This window comes from Pan troglodytes, chromosome 12, assembly GCF_028858775.2.
Source record: "Pan troglodytes isolate AG18354 chromosome 12, NHGRI_mPanTro3-v2.0_pri, whole genome shotgun sequence".
Classification (NCBI taxonomy): domain Eukaryota; kingdom Metazoa; phylum Chordata; class Mammalia; order Primates; family Hominidae; genus Pan; species Pan troglodytes.
In genome coordinates, this window is record NC_072410.2 from 80,528,693 (window position 1) to 80,549,151 (window position 20,459).

Sequence of the window (20,459 nt, forward strand, 5' to 3'; positions counted from 1 at the left end):
CTGCACACAAAGAATGGTTTTTGCATTTTTCAATGTTTGAGGAAAAAAATGAGTAAAAGAATTTTTTGCAATATGTGAAAGTTACATTAAGTTCAAATTTCAGTGTCCATAAATAAAGCTTCACTGGAACACAAGCACGCTCATTTGTTTACATATTGTTTATGGCTGCTTTCATGCTACAACAGAGTTAAGAAGCTGTCTTTACAGAAAGGTTGCCAACCCCTATACAAGACTATAAAGATACACACCAAAACACTTAAAATTATTGTGTCAGGAAGTCAGGATCATAAGTAATTTCATCTAGTCTCTACCTTTCCAGTGTCTGAGATGTGATATTACTTTTTATGAAAACAAAACTTAAAAAAATAGCTTCTATCTGATTTCCCATCATTCACTGTATAGCTCATCTAATTCATCTAAGTCTTCCCCACATCACTAAATAGTACTACCAAGTTGATAAAGCTGAAAAACTAGGAGTTATCCGTGATTCATTCGTTTTCTTCGTCCCTTACATCCATTCATCAAGCACATCCACAGGCCCCTCAAAATATATCCCAAACCCTACCGTTTCTTTTGCCATCACTACTCAAACTCTAGTCACCATTATCTTTCATCACTACTCCTGCAAGAACCTCCTAACTATGACATGACATTGTGGGGGGACTCAGCAGGAGGAGGGAATGGGAGGGAAGAGACTTAAGGTTGCAAAGAATAGAAGGTCTGGCAACAAAAGAGAATATAGATAACACATACACACTCAAATAGTCTAAAGCTTAAGTTCTATCATCCTGACAAGAACATCTTTAATTCTTAAAATAATTTTTTCAAGGAATATTTCTGCTTTCTTTTAACAAATCTTGCCTCTTCCCTGCATTTCTAAATTTAAAATCAAATTATAAGCACCTCTTCTGGTTGTAAAACACCATCACCTAAAAAAAAAAGAGCCCAATTTTGATGACTTTTTTTTTTCCTCTTTGCATTTCAGATTGGGAATTTTGACTTCATAATATGTCTCATGGTGTTAGTAACCAAGGAAATGGATTAGCTGTCTTCATACAGCTACACAATTAAATAAAATTTTGTGATTGAATTATTCATAAAACACTCTTTCTTCAATATTCAACATAAGAGAACAACAGCAAATGAAAAAAGTATCGTATAGTGGAAAGCACCGTATTTTGAAAGGCATGACTTGGGCTTCAGTGCTTTATCACACTAACTGTATGATATCAAACCAGCCCTCTTAAACCTTATAGTTTCCTCTTTTATAAAATACGGATATTAATGTCTGTTGTAATTCCTAAGATTGTTAGTGAATTAAGGAGTTCATGTTTTTGAAAGTAATTTTATTATCATTTATTTGAGACAGGTTCTCGCCCTGTCACAGAACCTGGAGTGCAGTAGCAAGATCATAGCTCATTGCCACCTTGAACTCCTGGTCTCATGCAATCCTCTCGTCTTGGCCTCCCAAGTAACAGGGACTGCAGATACGCACTACCACGCCTGGCTCACTTATTTTCTCTCTAGTAGAGACATGGTCTTGCTATGTAGCCCAGGCTGGTCTTGAACTCAATCTAGGAGAGACAGGATAAGGGCCTGAAACAGGTCTCCTCCTCTCTTCCCTTGGTAGTGGGATAGGAGCCATGGACAGATTTAAAATTAAAGAGGAAAAATCAACAAGACTCTCTTATGAATCAGGCACTTCATGAATATAATTTCAGGTGCTCCCCACAGTAACTCTGAAATATTATCACTGTTTTAAAAATAAGGCTCATGGTTGGTCATGGTGGCTCATGCTTGTAATCCCAGCACTTTGAGAGGCCGAGTAGGGAGGACTGCTTAAGCCCAGGAATTTGAGACCAGCCTAGGCAACAAAGTGAAATCCCATCTCTTAAAAAACTTAAACAAAAAGGCTCAGAAAAGCTGTAAGTGGGATAACTGGAGTTTGAACTTTAAAAAGTCTATGCTCTTTTTACTGATTTTGCTATGTCTATTTTTACCTGGGAATAATGCTGCCTACCTGGGCTCAAGCGATCCTCCTGCCTTGGACTCCCAAAGCGCTGGGATTACAGGTGTAAGCCACCATGCTTGGCCCTTGAAAGTAATTTTAAAAGTAGGCTGGGCATGGCGGTTCACGCCTGTAATCCCAGCCCTATGGGAAGCCAAGGTGGGCAGATCACCTGAGGTCAGTAGTTCGAGACCAACCTGGCCAACATGGTGAAACTCCATCTCTACTAAAAACACAAAAATTAGCCAGGCATGGTGCAGGTGCCTGTAATCCCTGCTACTCGGGAGGCTAACACAGGAGGCAGAGGCTGCAGTGAGCCAAGATCGCACCACTGCACTCCAGCCTGGGTGACAAAGCAAGACTCTGTCTCAAAAAAAAAGTAATTTTAAAAGTAAACTCTAAAATATAAGTACCCAGGAGCAGTGGTTCACGGCCTGTAATCCCAGCACTTTGAGAGGCTGAGACTGGCGGATCACTTGAGCCCAGGAGTTTGAGACCAGCCTGGGCAACACGGCAAAAACCCTTCTCAACAAAAAAATACAAAAATTAGCCAGGCATGGTGGTGTGCACCTGTAGTCCCAGCTACTCCGCGAGGTGAGTGGGAGGATCACCTGAGCCCAGGAGGTCCTCTACATTATTTTCCATTTCCTCTACATTATTTTTCAAATATATAAAAATTTTAATTGAAACCTTTACTATGCAGCTATAGTAATTAAGACAATGTGGTATTTGCTTAGTGACAAACAGAGACTGACATAACAGAATACAGAGTGCAGAACTCCATCTACACATATGTGGTCTGTTGATTTTCAGCAAAGGTGCCAAGGTAATTCAACGGAAAAAGGCTAATCTTTCCGATTAGTTCAATTGTGCTGGAACAAAAATCATCAGTGTGCAAATAAACGAAACTTGACTTTCTACCCTATACAAAAATTAACTCTAAAGAGATCATCGACCTAAAAATAAGCAAAAACTAAGAAATAATAAGAATCTTTGTGACCCAGGGTTAGGCAAAAATCCCTTAAGTAGGACACAAAAAGTATAAACTACAAAAGAAAAAAATAAGTTGAACATCAAAATAAACTGATAAATGGATTTCATCAAACTAAAAAACTTTCACTCTTCTAAAGACTGTTAGTTTATGAAAAGGCAAGCCACAGACTGGGAGAAAATATTTGCAAACCACATTTTTTATACAGGACTTGTATCCAAAGCATATAAAATACTCTCAAAACTTAAGGCAACCATTTAAAAAAAAAAAAAAAAAAAGAGCACCAAATAGGCAAATTCATAGAGAAAGAAAACAGATTCATGGTTGCTAGGGCCTGAAAGAATATGTATACTCAAATGTTCACTGCAGCTTTATTCGTAACAGCCAAAACTAATAGCAACTGAAATGTCCATCATCTAGTCAATAAACTAAGTGTGGTATATTCATACAAAGAAATATTACTCAGCAATGAAAAGGAATGAACTAGTGAAACAAACAACATGGATGAATCTCTAAAGCAATATGCTACGTAAAAAGCACAAAAAAGACCACAGATTATAAGATCCCAGTCATGTGAAATTCTAGAAAAGACAAAATACGCTGGATGTGGTGGCTTACCCCTGTAATCCCAGAACTTTGGGAAGCTGAAGCAGGCAGATCACTTGAGCCCAGAGTTCAAGACCAGCCTGGGCAACATGGCAAAACCCCATTTCTACAAAAAATTTTTTTAAAAAAATAGCCGGGCACGGTGGTATGTGCCTATAGTCCCAGCTACTCGGGAGGCTGTAGTGAGAGGATCACTTGAGCCCAGGAATTGGACGTTACAGTAAAATGAGATCCTGCCACTGCACTCCAGCCTGGGCAACAGAGCAAGACCCCGTCCCCCCCAACCCCCCCCCCAAAAAAAAGAAGGAGAAAAAAAAGACAAAATACAATGGAAAAAAGCAGATCAGCAGTTGCCAAGAACTGGAGTCTATGTAGAGGGAAGGGGCTGACTACAAAGAGGCATGAGAGAATTTTTTTGGTAATGAAAATGTTCTGTATCTTCATTGTAGTAGTGAATACACAATGATATAAATTTTTAAAGACCCATTGTACTCCTAAAATTGTCATTTTATTATACGTAAAGGACAGCTCAATAAAGCTGATTTAAAAATTTTGAAGTCTGAAAACTACTCTGTAGTTCTACTCTTTCACTAAAACCAAGATATGAAATCCTCTAATGTTGTTTTAAAACAAAGGACTGTGAGAATTTGCTATCGAGAATGCATTTGATAATGAAAATGCCAGACAAATCCCCAAAGGAGCAGAGTATACCCAGTTTTAAATAAGTCCAATGAAGTCTGACACAAATAGCTAACTGCCTTATCCAGGCTTAAAACAAAATGTCAGTGATGTGAGGTAGGAAGAGATTAATAAGCAAAGAAAAGAAAATGATTCTCAAAAGCTTGCTCTAAAAACACTTTCTCATACATTTCTTAGGAATGTGTCTTTATCTTATCTGTTGTTTTTCAAATTCCATAATCTACCCTAGGGTATACAGCAAGTTTGTCAAGTTAAAGGCATTAAAAATGCCTTTACTGTAAGGTAATGCCTTACCTTACAGTAAAAAGTTTTTTTTTTTCAAGTATAAAGATTTTCAAAAAGTCAAAAATCAAATTCATTGTGGATCCAGAACGAACAAACCTGTGCTTAATACAGGGAAATAAAAGTGCATAGTAACGTAGTTCAGCATCTCCTTATTTTGGCTATGTATTTTTCTGTGGCAATTATAAGCTATTTGGAAAATAGGAAAACTGATTCAATCCAAAGTAGGTAGGCAGCATTATTCCCAGGTAAAAACAGACACAGCAAAGTTCAGTAAAAAAGCATAGACTTTTTAAAGATCAAACTCCAGTTATCCCACTTACAGTTTTTTGGGGCCTTTTTAATTGGTATTATAAAGTAATGACATTTCAGAGTTACTATGAACACTTAAAATCATATGCATAAAGTGCCTGATTCATAACAGAGTCTTGTAGATTTTTCCTCTAATTTTAAATCTGTCTGTATCTCCTATCCCACTACTGAAGAAAACCAGAGGGAAGACCTGTTTCAGGCCCTTCATGTCTCTCCTAGATTACTGCAAAAACTCCACACTGATATTCCTATTTTCAATATTGTCTGCTCCAATTCATTCTCCCCAGTACCAGCAGACTAAACTTTCTAAAATCCAAACTTGATTACATGTCCTTTAGTGGTTTCCCCCATCACCTTCAGGCCCAAAGCCAAACTCTTCAGCATGACGCTGAAGATAATCAGTGATATGGTCCTCTCCTGCCTTCATCTCTCATCTCTATACTCAATTATTAATATTTACTTAGCAGTTCCCCAAAGACCCCATGCTATGTTCAGGAGAGTATAGTTCAAGAAGTCTCTCTAACTGCCTAGAAGTAAATCATGGCTCAACCTTAAGCCAAGGCTGAACAAGTTTCAACCTTAAGCAAGGGTTGAAAACTTTTTTCTATGAAAAACCAGACAGCAGAGATTTTTAGGCTCTGCAGGCCATTTGGTCTCTGTTACTACTACTCTACGCTGCCAGTGTCATGTGACAGCAGTTACAGACAATCCCTAAGTCAATGAGTACGGCTGTGTTCCAATACAATTTTATTTATGGATATTGAAATCTGAATTTCATATAATTTTCACGTGTCACAATATTTTTATTTTTCAACTACTTAAAAATGTACAAACCATTTTCTCAGACAGAACGAAAAAGAGACCAGGCTGGCCAGAAGGTGGTAGTCTGTCAACCCCTAATCCTGAGCAAATTATTTTCTCTCTCTTCAACTCAGTTTCTTTATAAAATGAAAAAAAAAAATCAATATATGCTCAGGTATTATATTATTCCAGGACCAATGATTTTGCCAATATGTCACAGATGTATCATTGCACAAAGGAGAGAAAATTAGATTACATAAAAACAAAAAGTTAAAGAGAATTGTATCAATCCACTGATCCTATGGTTTTCCCATTGGCCAAAGCGGTTAGGCACTGGATATGAGAGCAGTTACCACTCAAAAGGCAATACATTCAATCTAGTATAAGGCACATTCTTGTCCTTAAGAAATGTATTTCCTAATTGAAGAGACAAGATAAACATGAAATACTTAAAGGGCTATATATGACTTAAGAACATAAGGCAAATATATGATTGATCTCTGTAAGGAAAATCAAATGTGCTAGATTTCAGAAAATAGGACAGAAAATCCCTGTGGATTACAGTGGTCAAAAGAAGAGATGGACTTAAACTACTTTGGATAAACAGGAATTAGTAAGAGAAAGGAGAGATATTAAATAAATAACGGTATAAGAAGAAAGCAGTTCACAAAAAACTAAGCAAGAAAAGGGATACAGAGGGAATCCATGTAAGGGGCGCAGTAAGGGGTGAAGCTGGAAAGGTAGGTGAGAGCCAGGTGGCAGGACAACTTGGACACCATACTAGAGTTTATGTCATAGAAACTTGAGATGAAAGTTCTTAAACCAGGGAGTGACAATGAAAATGGTGTGTTAGCACCGGGGCCTGTTGTGGGGTGGGGGGAGGGGGGAGGGATAGCATTAGGAGATACACCTAATGTTAAATGACGAGCTAATGGGTGCAGCACACCAACATGGTACATGTATACATATGTAACAAACCTGCACGTTGTGCACATGTACCCTAAAACTTAAAATATAATAATAACGAAAAAAAGAAAACAGTGTGTTAGAATGAATAACCTGGTGGCCATATACAGGTTAAGTAAGAATAGAGTGAGGTAAAAACCATGTCATTGGTTTTCAAACTACTGAAAACAACTCTTTCTTTGTTGCTGTGACACAGACTCATTCAAAAAACATTTAACACCATCTTATAGGTGCTACTACTAAACAACACTTCAGAGCACAGCAAATAGCCCAAATTGCTTTAAGTACCAAAGTAGGTGTTAAAGTCCGGAAAGAAAGAGGGCCAGAAGGTGAAAGAGGTGACCTCATCCTGGTCGTACAACCCACATTTTGCCTCTACCAACACAACCACCCACAAACAGCTGTTTTAAGACCTCCCCAGCATCCTGAGAATTCTCTAGTGACTGGATATAGGTCCTGAATCCAGATTGATAAACAGTGACCTATAATGATTAACCTGAAAAAAAAGATTTTATTGAAATACAGCCAGATTATTTAATAAGAAAAAAATACTAAAAATAAAAATATATGTCCAACCATAAAGGTAGCATAGTATATTATTTATACTTGTATACACAGTATTATATTTATACCTTAAATATAAACGATTTAAAAAAAAGGAACTGAGAATGGAAGCCTGCAAAAAGCATATGTGTATTTTATACATACATACACATATACCAAAAACCTATCAAAATCAGATACAGTGACTAAGATGTATGATAACAAAGTAGTCCTAGGACAGCTATCAATGTTGTAACTACCTGTTTTGTATCCCCAAGATTACTTTTCTGTATAATCTGACATAACCATATCCCACACAGGTTGTATCACCACCATCTAAGAAAAAAGGATCATGTGCTTATAACCGACAATGTACACATCAATTGTTTATACAGAAGCCACTGACCTCCTAACAGTGAATAATTTAATTAAAACTCTTTATTGTCTATCTCCCCTCATGATAATACAAGCTTCATGAGAGCAGGGATTTTTGTTTTGTTCACTGACATATTCCCAGTATGAAAACAATGCCTGGCATGTAGTATTTACTTAATAAATATTTGTTAAATCATTAGATTTCCATTCTCGGAGCTATAATTAGTTTCAGTCACCACTCCGTCACCCAGGTTGGAGCACAGTGGTGCGATCTCAGTTCACTGCAACCTCCACCTCCCAGGCTCAAGCAATCTCCCCACCTCAGCCTCCTGAGTACCTGGTATCACAGGCGTGCACCACCATGCCTGGCTAATTTTTTGTACTTTTGGTAGAGACAGGCAGTGGGGTGTGGGGGGGCCTCATCCAATACAGCTGGTATCCTTATAAGAAGAGGAAATCTGGACACACAGACACCAGTGATATGTGCACACAAAGAAAAGGCCACATGAGGACACAGAAGATGGCAACCTACAAGCTAGGGAGGAAGGTGTTATAAGAAATCAAACCTGATGAAACATTGATTTCTGACCTCTAGCTTCCAGAACTGTGAGAAAATATGTTTCTGTTGTTTAAACCACCCAGTCTGTAGTAATTTTGTATGGTAGCTCTAGCAGACTAATAGACATGTAAACAAGATTTGGGAAGTGATATAAAATAAATATTTGTGATATTTGGTGGAAAAGCTATAGTTTTCAATTTTTTCATTAAAGCTATTGTTTTCTCTAAAAATGATTAGGCTTCTCCTCTTCCCCCATAGTTCAGTCCTAAAGCTATCAAGGCAGCCAGTGCAAGGCAAGTGTGTAAGGAGGTCATTCTGGCAGAGGAGCAGCACAGTATGGGGTGTCAGTTTAGTGCAGGGTATCAACAACCAGGTGGATGAGAAAGGCAGCCTGGCATAGGATGCTGGAGCCCTGGTGGGATGAGAATGTCGGCACAAGATGAGGGGGCAGCCCAGCACAGGTTCAATCAGAACCTGAACAAGCAAGGAAGTAGAAACCAGTGGAGGGGGGAGGGGGGAGGGATAGCACTGGGAGATATACCTAATGCTAGATGACGAGTTAGTGGGTGCAGTGCACCAGCATGGCACATGTATACATATGTAACTAACCTGCACAATGCGCACATGTACCCTAAAACTTAAAGTATAATAAATAAAAAAAAAGAATTTTTCTACATAAAAAAAAAAAAAAAGAAACCAGTGGAGACAGGAGATTGATTATGTAGGGGAGGACTCATCAAATAAATAAATACGTTAAGCATAATGGAAGCCAGGTTTCTGTTGGGGAAGTAACTATATGTAAAAGGAGGAAACTAAAATTAACCCTACGCTGTTGTAAAAATATAGCTGTAACTATATCTATATATTGCCACACACATATGTACATAAATATATTCCTTAATTTTAACTACTGTGACGAGGACTCCAGCAGCATTGAACACAACTAGCACATAGAGCTTGGTTTCTAAATACCTTTCTCCATAAAAGAACTAGGGCTCCTTGGCAAAAATGGCTGATTCTAGGGCTGGAGCAAAAAGGGCACAAGATGAACCTGGATCATCTTACTGTGTCACAAAACAAGAAAGTCTTCAAAGAATGATGAGAACATGGCAAAAGAACAAAGAAGACAGTTTAGAGGGGTATCTACTTGCCAAAACAGGGTCAATTTAAGAATCAAAATAAATAGTAATGGATTATAACCCATCAAAAAAATATGAAACCTGGCCAGGCGCGGTGGCTCACACCTGTAATCCCAGCACTTTGGGAGGCTGAGGTAGGTCATTTGAGGTCAGGAGTTTGAGACCAGCCAGGCCAACATGGTGAAACCCCATCCCTACTAAAAATACAAAAATTAGCCAAGTGGTAGTGGCGTGTGCCTGTAAACCCAGCTACTCAGGAGGCTGAGGAGGAGAATCGCTTGAGTCCGGGAGGTGGAGGATGCGGTGAGCCATGATCGCACCACTGCACTCCAGTCTGGGCAATAGAGTGAGACCCTGTCTCAAATACAAAATAAAATAAAAATAAAAAAATAAGAAACCTGAGTCCATACAGATATAAACCAATAAACTGAAGGTCTGATGAAGAACTGAATATTTACATAGTTTCAAAGCACATTTTACAAAATAGCTATTAACTACTAGCTAAAACAAGTAAAACAAGAAAAATAATTTTGCAATTATTAACATTGTAAAATTGTGGGCAAGTCTAGCAGACACCAAGTGATCAGAATGGACATCATCAGTAATGGGATAAATAAAAATTGTGTGCCACCTAATAGGATGCAATGAGACAAACACAGCTTCACTTCTGTGGCATTTCTCCCAAAATTGCATAATTTGAATCTAATCAGGATGAAACATCAAATTTAGGGACAGTCTACAAAACAACTGGAGGGCAACTTTCCAAAGTGTCAAGGTGACAAAACCCAAGGAAGACTATGGAACTGTTCCATATCAAAGAGACTAAAGAGACATGAAAACTAAATTCAACATGTAATTGTGAACCAGATCTTTTTGCTATAAAAGACATTATTGAGACAATTAGTGAAACTAGAATGGGTCTGAGAATTCGTAATGTATCAACATTTCCTGATTTTGTTGGTTGTAATACGGTTGTGTAGGAGAAAGCCTTACAGGAAATAAACACTAAAATGTTAGAGGGTGATAGGGCATCCATTTAGCAATTTAATTCTCAAATTGTTATAGTATAAAGAAGACAGGCACTTTCATCACCTCTTGGGCTAGGTAAAGGTTGCAAAGACAGGTCTATAGAGGCCAGGAAAGAAATGACTAAAACAAGCTGCATTTAAGGTAGGGACTCAGGGCACCTGGCACACCACTTAGCAAATATACAGACCATCTGGGATGGAATGCAAGTCCAGAGTGGCAAGATCACCCTATTTTTCAATAGAAACCAAACATCCACATTGTTATGTGAAATCTCCCTATTTTTAAAACACTCAAAAGGGCCAAACAAAATATGTCTGTTGGCTAAATCTGAACCACAGCTACCTCTGGTCCAGAGACATGTTTCTCAAACTGAGGCTTAGGGATAAAAGGAAGCCACATGATATACACACGGAACATATTCTTGGAGCCGCAGTTTTATCTCAAGGGTTTGCCTGGAATTTTCTGGAAGACAGGATAGTTCCAATTTTTTTTAATGCTATACTATGAAGTATAATGCAAAGTTCATACAATTTTTTTAAACTTTTCATTTGAAAATGATTCCAAACTCACAGAAAAGCTGTAAGAACAAAAACAGTACAAAGAATATCCACATAGCTTTCACCAAATTAACCTATTATTAACATTTCACCCGTTGGCTTTACTTACACACATGCACATATGCATGCTCTGTCCCTCCCTCCCTCTATATGTACACGTATCTGTGTGTATATATAAAACACATATGGCCGGGTGTGGTGGCTCATACCTGTAATCCCAGCACTTTGGGAGGCTAGGTGGGTGGATCACTTGGGGTCAAGAGTTCCAGATCAGCCTGACCAACATAGTGAAACTCCATCTCTACTAAAAATACAAAACTAGCCGGGCATGGTGGCATGTGCCTGTAATCCCAGTTACTCAGGAGGCTGAGGCAGGATAATCGCTTGAACCCGGGAGGCAGAGGGTGCAGTGAGCCAAGATCATGCCACCGCACCCCAGCCTGGGCGACAGAGCGAGACCCCATCTCAAAACAAAACATATATATATTACCTTTGTTTCCTAAACCATTTGAATATAAGCTATAAACATCATGGACCATTCTCCATAAAAACTTTGGTATGTATTTCCTAAGAATAAAAATATTATCTTACATAACCTGAAGACAGTTACCAAGTTCAATAAACATTAATGCAATACTTACCACCATCCACATTCCAATTTTGCCAAGTGATCCAATAATATCCTTTATTGTATTTTCCCCTCTATACAAGATCCAGTCTAAAATCAGGTAGTTCATTTAGTTACCACATCTCTTAAGTCTTCTTTAGTCTGGAATGTTTCCACAGACTTTGTCTTTGTAATATTAAAAAAAAAAAAAACCCAGCTCCCCGACGTTTTAAAAAATAGGATGTTCCCCATCTGGAGTTTAAAATTTCCTCATGATTAGATTCAGGCTATGAATTCATGGCTGAAAAACACTGTAACTGATGTGCTCTTTTCAGGGTATCACATGCAGAGACACACAAATCCATTGGTGATATTTATTTTGATCATGCACACAAGGTGTTGTCTGATTTCACCACCATATTGAGTTACTGTTTCCCCACCTTACAAGTAATAAGCATTACATGGGGAGAAATTTAAGACCATGCAGACATCCTGCTTCTCACCAAAATATCCCCCTAGATTTAGCACCTATTGATGATTCCTGTCTAAACAAATCTTTATTATAATGGATGCAAAACAATCATATAAATTTTAAAGTTAAATAGATTTCAACTTTTGCCTACACTCCCAGATCCCTTAGGTGTAAGTGCTCAGCCCCCTCCACTTTAGAAGCGCTATAGTGCAATGGTTTGAGTGTACCCATCAGGGACAGCTTCCTGGGGAAAAAATGTATTTCAGCAAATAAGTGGGGAACCAGTCAAGACACAGACAACTCCAACAGATCAGCTTAAAAATAAAATACAGCAATATGGTAAATCCTCTTTTTTGCAGTTGTTGTTTTTGGCTCCCAGGGATCTCTCACGTGACAGGCATCACACGGGGGATACTCACCACACTACAAACAAGGAAAGTCCTCTTTCTTATTTGAGACAAGGTCTCGCTGCTCGCTCTGCTGCCCAGGCTGGTGTGCAGTGGCATATCATAGCTCACTGCAGCCTCCACCTCCTGGGCTCAAGCGATCCTCTCACCTCAGCCTCTCAAGGAGCTGGGCATGCACCACCACGTTCAGCTAATTTTTGTGTGTTTTTTTTGGTAGAGACAGGGTCTCACTATGTTGCCCAGACTGGTCTTGAACTCCAGGCCTCAAGTGATATTCCTAACCTGGCCTCCCAAAGCGCTAGGATTATAGGTGTGAGCTATACCACCTGGCCTGAAAATTCTCTTTCAAAGTAAAGAATTGATTTGCAAGGTAAACATACCCTAGCCCTACCAATTTTATAAAATCACTTCTTTACATACTGAGTTTGCCTGAATTACACTGATTCTAGAACTAATAAACTTTCTGCTGCTGCTGCTGTTAAACATTATATTCAGATTCTAAAAACTTGTCAAAGACATAGCCCGCAATGATTACTTCTGATTGTTCATCCACCTTTTCATGTATGTCAACCTTTCCACCTATTCTCTCAAAGATAGGGATTAGCCACTAAAAATGTATCTTTCATCTGATTGTGACCAACAGAAATTTTACACTGAAATCTAAGACAAATATATGTAACTGAAATTAAATGTTCCATGAAGCAATATCACACGAAGTACTGATATTTTACATTATCTCTTCCTTTTCTCCTCATTTTTCTAATGTTGGTCCTGACCACTACTAACCTGATTTCAAAAACCATTAATAGGTCATGCACATGACTTGTACTTGAAAATACCCTAGAATCTGGCACAGAATTCTTTATCAGATTCCCAATAAAGTCTAGAACATTTCACTTATTTCAGGTGAAATGAGAAATAAGAACATAATGAGTTTTTGTTTGTTTGTTTGCTTGTTTGAGACGGGGTCTCGCTGTGTCACCCAGGTTGGAGCCCAGTGGTGTGATCTGAGCTCACTGCAACCTCCACCTCCCAGGCTCCAGCAATCCTCCCACCTCAGCCTCTCGAGTATCTGGGACCACAGGCGTGCACCACCATGCCTGGCTAATTTTTTTGTACTTTTGGTAGAGACGGGGTCTCACCATGTTGCCCAGGCTGGTCTCAAACTCCTGAGCTCAAGTGAGCCGCCCGCCTCAGCCTCCCAAACTGTTGGGATTACAGGCGTGAGCCATATTTAATTTTTAAAGTAATTTTACAATTTTTTATTCTGAGATTGTGTATTACAATCTTTTGGTCTTCAAATGTCATTTCTTTAAAAAAAGAGAGGTATGAAAGTGAAGGTTGTTAAGTTGTCAACTACATACTAGTCCCTAATTTATTTCCTCCACATTTTACTGGATCATGAAATCTCCACTGCAAGACTTCAAAGACACATGAGAGTTTCAGCCTTCAATAAAACCTTCAATACAGCCTTCAAGAGGTTTATAATTTGGCTTAGGCATGGTACCTGCAATCCCCCAGCACTCTGGGAGGCCTCAGCGGGCAGATCACTTGAGGTCAGGAGTTCGAGACAGGCCTGGCCAACATGGTGAAACCCGTCTCTACTAAAAATACAAAAATTAGCTGGGTGTGGTGGCATACACCTGTAACATCACCTAGTCGGAAGGCTGAGGCAGGAGAATTCCTTGAACCCAGGAGGCAGAGGTTGCAGTGAGCTGAGATCATACCACTGCACTCCAGCCTGGGCGACAAAGCAAAACTCTGTCTCATAAAAAAATAAATAAATAAAAATAAAACCAATTTGGCTCAGGGAAATAAGACATAACAATTTTAAGATCTGTAATAATTACTTTCACCTTATAACTATTGGAATAAACATTCTGCAATAAGTACCCCAAGAGTGGTCCTATCAAATGTTCAAGGAAGAATACTTTGGGCTGGGAATGAAAAGAAGTAAACATTTTTAGAAAGGAAATAATATTTGAGTTGAGCCTTGAAGAGTATTGAGAATAGTCATCAAGATGAAAAGATGAAAATGTGAGGAATAAGAAATAGGTCATTTTGGTCAGAACATGGTAAGACAGTAGAAAGAGATGACAGAGGACTTGAGAAGATGTTAAGAGGCTAAGATGTTTGAATGTAGTCATTAAAGCAATGAAGCAATCTGAGAGGGTGAATGGCACAATCAAAGCATGGCTTTAGGAAGATTAATCTGAGGGCCCTGTACAAAATAATCTGGACAGGTGGAGATTCTCGACGCCATGCAATAATCCATGCATCGAATAATAAGTACCTGAACTATAGCGGTGGAAAAGAAAAGGGATGAGAAAAGGTGACAAGAATTGACAAGTCTTAGAAGAGATTCTAATGCCCTAGGCAAAAATGGCAAAGAATCAAAACATGATTCTGAAATTTCAAACTGGGTGATACAGTCAGTGGGAAATAAGGAAAAGAAGCTGATTCAGGAGAGAAGTTCAGATTCAGGTATGTACCTGAGGATTATAAAGAGTCAGTATTGGAGTAGAGAAAAGACCACTGGACTCCATCAGAAAAATCTGAGTTCAAGTGGAAAAAAAAAAAAAAAGGTTAGGATCCAACGAAAAAAGCAGAATGCAAAATTATGTCTGCAGTATGATTTTAACTATTAAAAAACTAAGCATAGGAAAAGACTAAGAACAAGTACATCAACATGTTAACATCAGCTGCATACAAATGGGCTAAAGATAATTTATTTTTCTATTCTTTTTTCCTTTGTATGGTGTTTTATTTAAAAATAATATGATGCTGGGCATGGTGACTCACACCTCTAATCCCAGCACTTTGGGAGGCTGAGGTGGATGGATCACCTGAGGACAGCAGTTCAAGACCAGCTTGGCCAATATGGCAAAACCTCATCTCTATTAAAAATACAAAAATTAGCTGGGTGCGGTGGTGCACACCTGTCATCTCAGCTACTCGGGAGGCTGAGGCACAAGAATCGCTTGAATCCAGGAGGCAGAAGTTGCAGTGAGCCAAGACTGTGCCACTGTACTCCAGCCTGGGCGACAGAAACTCTGTCTCAAAAAAACAAAATAAAATAAAATAAAAATAATATAGATACAAACACTCCCAACCATACAAAAAAAGAAAAAACCTGGACTTAACCTTTTAAAAAAATAACACACTCTTGGCCAGCTGCGGTAGCTCACGTCTGTAATCCCAGCACTTTGGAAGGCAGAGGCAGGCGAATAACAAGGTCAGGCGATCACAACCATCCTGGCTAACACAGTGAAACCCCATCTCTACTAAAAATACAAAAAATTAGCCAGGTGTGGTGGCGAGTGCCTGTAGTCCCAGCTACTGGGGAAGCTTGAGGCAGGAGAATAGCTTGAACACGGGAGGCAGAGGCTGCAGTGAGCCAACATGGTGCCACTGCACTCCAGCCTGGGCAACAGAGCAAGACTCCGTCTCAAAAACAAACAAACAAACAAAAACAAACAAGCAAAAACACGGCCAGGCACGGTGGCTCACACCTGTAAGGGAGGCCAAGGTGGGTGGATCACACAAGGTCAGGAGTTCAAGACCAGCCTGGCCAAGATGGTGAAACCCCGTCTCTACTAAAAACACAAAAATTAGCCGGACATGCTGGCGGGCACCTGTAATCCCAGCTACTAGGGAGGCTGAGGCAGATAACTGCCTAAACCCGGGAGGCGGAGGCTGCAGTGAGCCGAGATCGCGCAACTGCACTCCAGCCTGGGCAACAGAGCAAGACTCTGTCTCAAAAAAAAAAAAAAAGAAACCACTTTCTAGACCTTTTTCACCTATAAAAGTATAATAATTTATCTCCCAAGGTTAGTATGCAGATTAAATGAGATAAAAGCTCTTTGTAAACTGTAAATAAGGAATGCTTTAAAATAATATTTAAAAATCATATACAGCAAGCAAAATTAAGGCATTATAAAAGCCTAAGACAGCTAAAGGACAAGAGATCATATACAGACATACAAATATACTATAGGGTCAGGCACAGTGGCTCACACCTGTAATCCCAGAACTTTGGGAGGCCAAGGTGAGTGGCCATCACCTGAGGTCAGGGGTTTGAGACCAGCCTGGCCAACATAGTGAAAACCTGTCTCTACTAAAAATACAAAAATTAGCCAGGTGTGGTGGTACACAACTGTAATCCCAGCTACTCAGGAGACTGAGGCAGGAGATTCGCTTGAACCCAGGAGGCAGAGGTTGCAGTGAGCTGAGATCATGCCATTGTACTCCAGCCTGGGAGACAGAGCAAGACTCCGTCAGACACACACACAAAAAGAAATATACTATAGATTTGGGAATCTTCCACACTGAGGTAATACTAGATGAAATAGATTCTTTCCCCAAACTTTTTACAAGTATTAGAATCTATTTTAAAAATCAAAATATTTTTCTAAAATTTCTTATGAATATTGAAGTTTTACATGTTACAGAAATGGACTCCCACATACAAAATACAGTATTTTGCTACATGTTATTCCAACTTACACATAAAACAGAAAAAGACTCCCTAGAATTTAAACTGCTAAATTATTTCATTGTTTTAAAAAGCCAAGCTCTGCAGAGATAAATCTAGCAATCAACAAATGTTCTCTCAGAAGTTACTTGCTTGAAACATACCACAGCATTCTAAATGGTGCTTCCTCCCTTCATCCCCATTTCTGGTACTTAGGCTTAATAATAAACATCTCTACATACAGTACATACTTTATTTATTTATCTATTTTTTAGAGGCAGAGGTTTGCTCTGTGGCCCAGTGGAGTGCAGTGGTACAATCATAGCTCACTGTAACCTCGAACTCCTGTGCTCAAGTGATCCTCCTGCCTCAGCCTCCCAAGTAGCTGGGGTTACAGGCACATGCCACTATGCCTATTTTTGTTTTTTTGCAGAGACAGGGTCTTGCTATGTTGCCCAGGCTGGTCTCAAACTACTGGGCTCAATCGATCCTTCAGCCTCCCAAAGTGTTGGGACTACAGGCGTGAGCCACTGCACCTGGTCATGGTACTTATTTAAAAACCAGGCAGTAAGCTCCTAAAGGGCAAAAAGCATGTCTTTTACTTGTCTTTCCCATAAGAACCACCAAGCATAGTGCTAGCCCATGTTCGATGTTAATCCATACACATGTTGAAAAACACTCTAGCTAACTCGTGTTGAAGATGCTCTACTAACCATTTAAGAGTTACTACTCATGTCCGGTTACACAACTCGAGTCTATCTTGAACACTTCAAGAGGCAACCAATAAAAAAAGTTTAAAAAAAAAAACCTCTCCAAATATTACATGAAAAACATTTTCATGTAAATAAGGAATGCTTTAGATTAATATGTGAAAATCATATACAGCATTGTTCCTTTAAGAAAGCAAGACTATTATCTGTGATGAGAAATCACAGTTCTAACAATGTGATGTTAAAAAGACTAATTTCTGAAGAGTCCATAAGTTGAAGCATACTGCTATACTTGTTCACATTTACAACCTGTACCCAGAATGTTGTTTCTTATAGATTCTAATCCAACAATTTCATTCACTATGATTTTTCTTAGGGGGAAGAAGATTTTAAGTTTTGTTGTTTAACTTTTGAGGCAGAAAAATTTAAAGCTGACTGGTTAGGTATAAGGTTTCTTTCAAGTGAAAACAGACTAATCTCTAGGTTAATTCCAAGATAAAAGTCTTAAAATTAAACCTCTATTATGAAAGAGATTCTAAAAAGGTTAAGCATGAAATGCACCCAATCCCTGCCTTATAAAAAATCGGTAAAAGCTGTATGAATAGTTTCCCACTTTTGCACATAGACCTGAGATTTAAAATATATACAGTATATACATTTTGCACATGGGTATCTATATGTAGTGATTTAGAGGCAAGACATCAAGGTAATTGAGTACTTTTCTCTCCTAAGTTAAAAAAAAAAAAAAAGGTTTCTAAAGTGCTGCCTTAAGTTACCATAATTCGTGGATTAAAAGATATATTAATAATACCTAAGGGAAATTCCAGAGTACAAGCACCTGCCAGCCAAGTTGCCTGAAATTCATCAGCTGCGGAGATTAGAAGAATTCTTCACTTGTTTTTTATGTAAAACAAAGATAACATAACCAGTACCATGTAACTTCAATGTGGCATTTATAAAATGGCCAATCACCTATCATTCCTATGATTTGAAAAACCACTACCTAGTCTTAATTGCCATTAGACATCTTATAAAATGCACATAACACAGTGGATTTCTTATCTAAACATGCAACAATCAAGGGTACAGTTTGAATTTTAAGTTTTCACTTCACAAAATGAGTCACCATAGGATTCTCTTAAATAATCTCTTCTCTAAAATTATTCTGTTTATAAAGTACTCAATTTTTCTGCTTATAAAAATGTAGTTTTTTCACCATTTTTCAAGAATGTATCTAATATGTAACAGGAAATACACACATACTTCCTTGAGAATAAATGCTTTCAATACTTGTAACCCCAGAAGAACTTCACGTTTTGACTTCTTGTTTGTTTAAAAAAAAAAAAGTTTTTAAACATCTACTAGAGTAGAAGTGCTTGCCTTTATATTCATGGCTCTCCTGATGATAAAATAAAGATCAATGTAACTCTAAGCTCTAGGCTAATTAACTGCACAGAACAGAAACAAGCAATTTGGCAAGAGCTGAGCAAAGCTCCGCTTAAAGACTACCAGTAAAATATACCAGCACTACTCCTCCCCCACCCCTTTAAGGTTTCAATTAAGATGGGGCCTAGTTTTACTCTTGCAAGGGGGACAGAAAGAGAAAGCACAGAGCTCCCACTGAGAAGTATCTTCATCAAGAGCAGCTCCAGAAATACTGCCAGGAACCATTTCCTTCCCTCTCTGCAGATGCAGGTTCCTCTGATAGGCATATCTCCTCTGCTCCTGATTAACACCATATCTAAAGAAAAGTCTCATCACATACCACCCAAAGCATGGCATTAAATGAATTTTTTAAATCCAACATTAGGGTCAACAATGACGCTCTTTATGAAAAGTGTGAGCCCCAACTGCAATTCATCTTCATCTCTCGGTCTTTTGTATCACTTGCCTCATAAACTGGTTAAGAAAGAAGAAAGCGATTACAAAGCATAATCAATGTTTGAAAATAAACATTAAGTGCCCCAATTGGTGAGAAAGACTCCTTCTAAACACTTACAGAAGATGAAGCTTTAACAAGCCCTCCAGAAATCTTTAGAGCCAACACGAAAGAAGTTAAAGTGATCTCACCATTCCTACAGGATGAGGACCCAATACAGTATAAAGATAGCACAGCTCTCCACAACATCCCCTAAAAAGACACTCAATTTTTACTTTAGTATATGATCAGCCCTTCAGCGGACATATAGGACAAGTTTTTCGGTCCAACATTTACTGTGAATAAACCAACGCATGGAGCTAAAAAAGAACCAGGGAAAAATGGATGTCTCTCTAAAAAGAGCCCAACCTAAGTAAGGAATTACAAGACATCAAAGGTTAGATAATGGACAACAGGTGCCTTTGAGGAGGAAAGAGTAACACAACACTCAGTTGCCTCCTATTTTAGGATTTCCACTCTGAAAGCAATATAACGACAATTTTTTCTGCCCAAGAAAAAGGGAAGGCCAAAATTATAGGTTTTACTATTTAATATCTATAATAGGCCCATTGCTCTTTGACTTACTTTTTTACTTTAGATTTTAAAAATCCATCTCATCTCGATATTATCTGGATATAGTACGGCCTATGGCCAGATTGCTCACTGATCAGTGAACATTAACCAAGTAGAGACTTATTATCAATAAATGTAAAAGAAAGGCGTCTGAATACAAGCTACCTGCACATAAAAAACTCAAAATACAGTTCCAGCAGTAGGTATCACATAACTGCGTTATCAGCCAGAGCTGAAACTGTTTCTCTCACCATTCTAACAGTTTAACTTAATCTTTTACTAGATTTCAATGGCCTCGAAGAATAGTAATTCCAGATTCAGCTTCTAGGGCAGCGAATACTAGCCTGGAGTTTTGATTTTCCTAGCCAGAAGATTACCTTCATCTGGTGAAAGGAACACTGAAAAGGCACTTCAGCCTATTTAATAACCTC

General features: G+C 38.6%; 1 protein-coding gene across 12 annotated transcripts in view; it reads right to left on the reverse strand.

Moving 5' to 3' along the window:
• The window catches only part of EML4 (EMAP like 4), a 162,993-nt gene that overhangs the window by 141,364 nt on the left and 1,170 nt on the right, over positions 1-20,459 (reverse strand). The window lies entirely within an intron of this gene.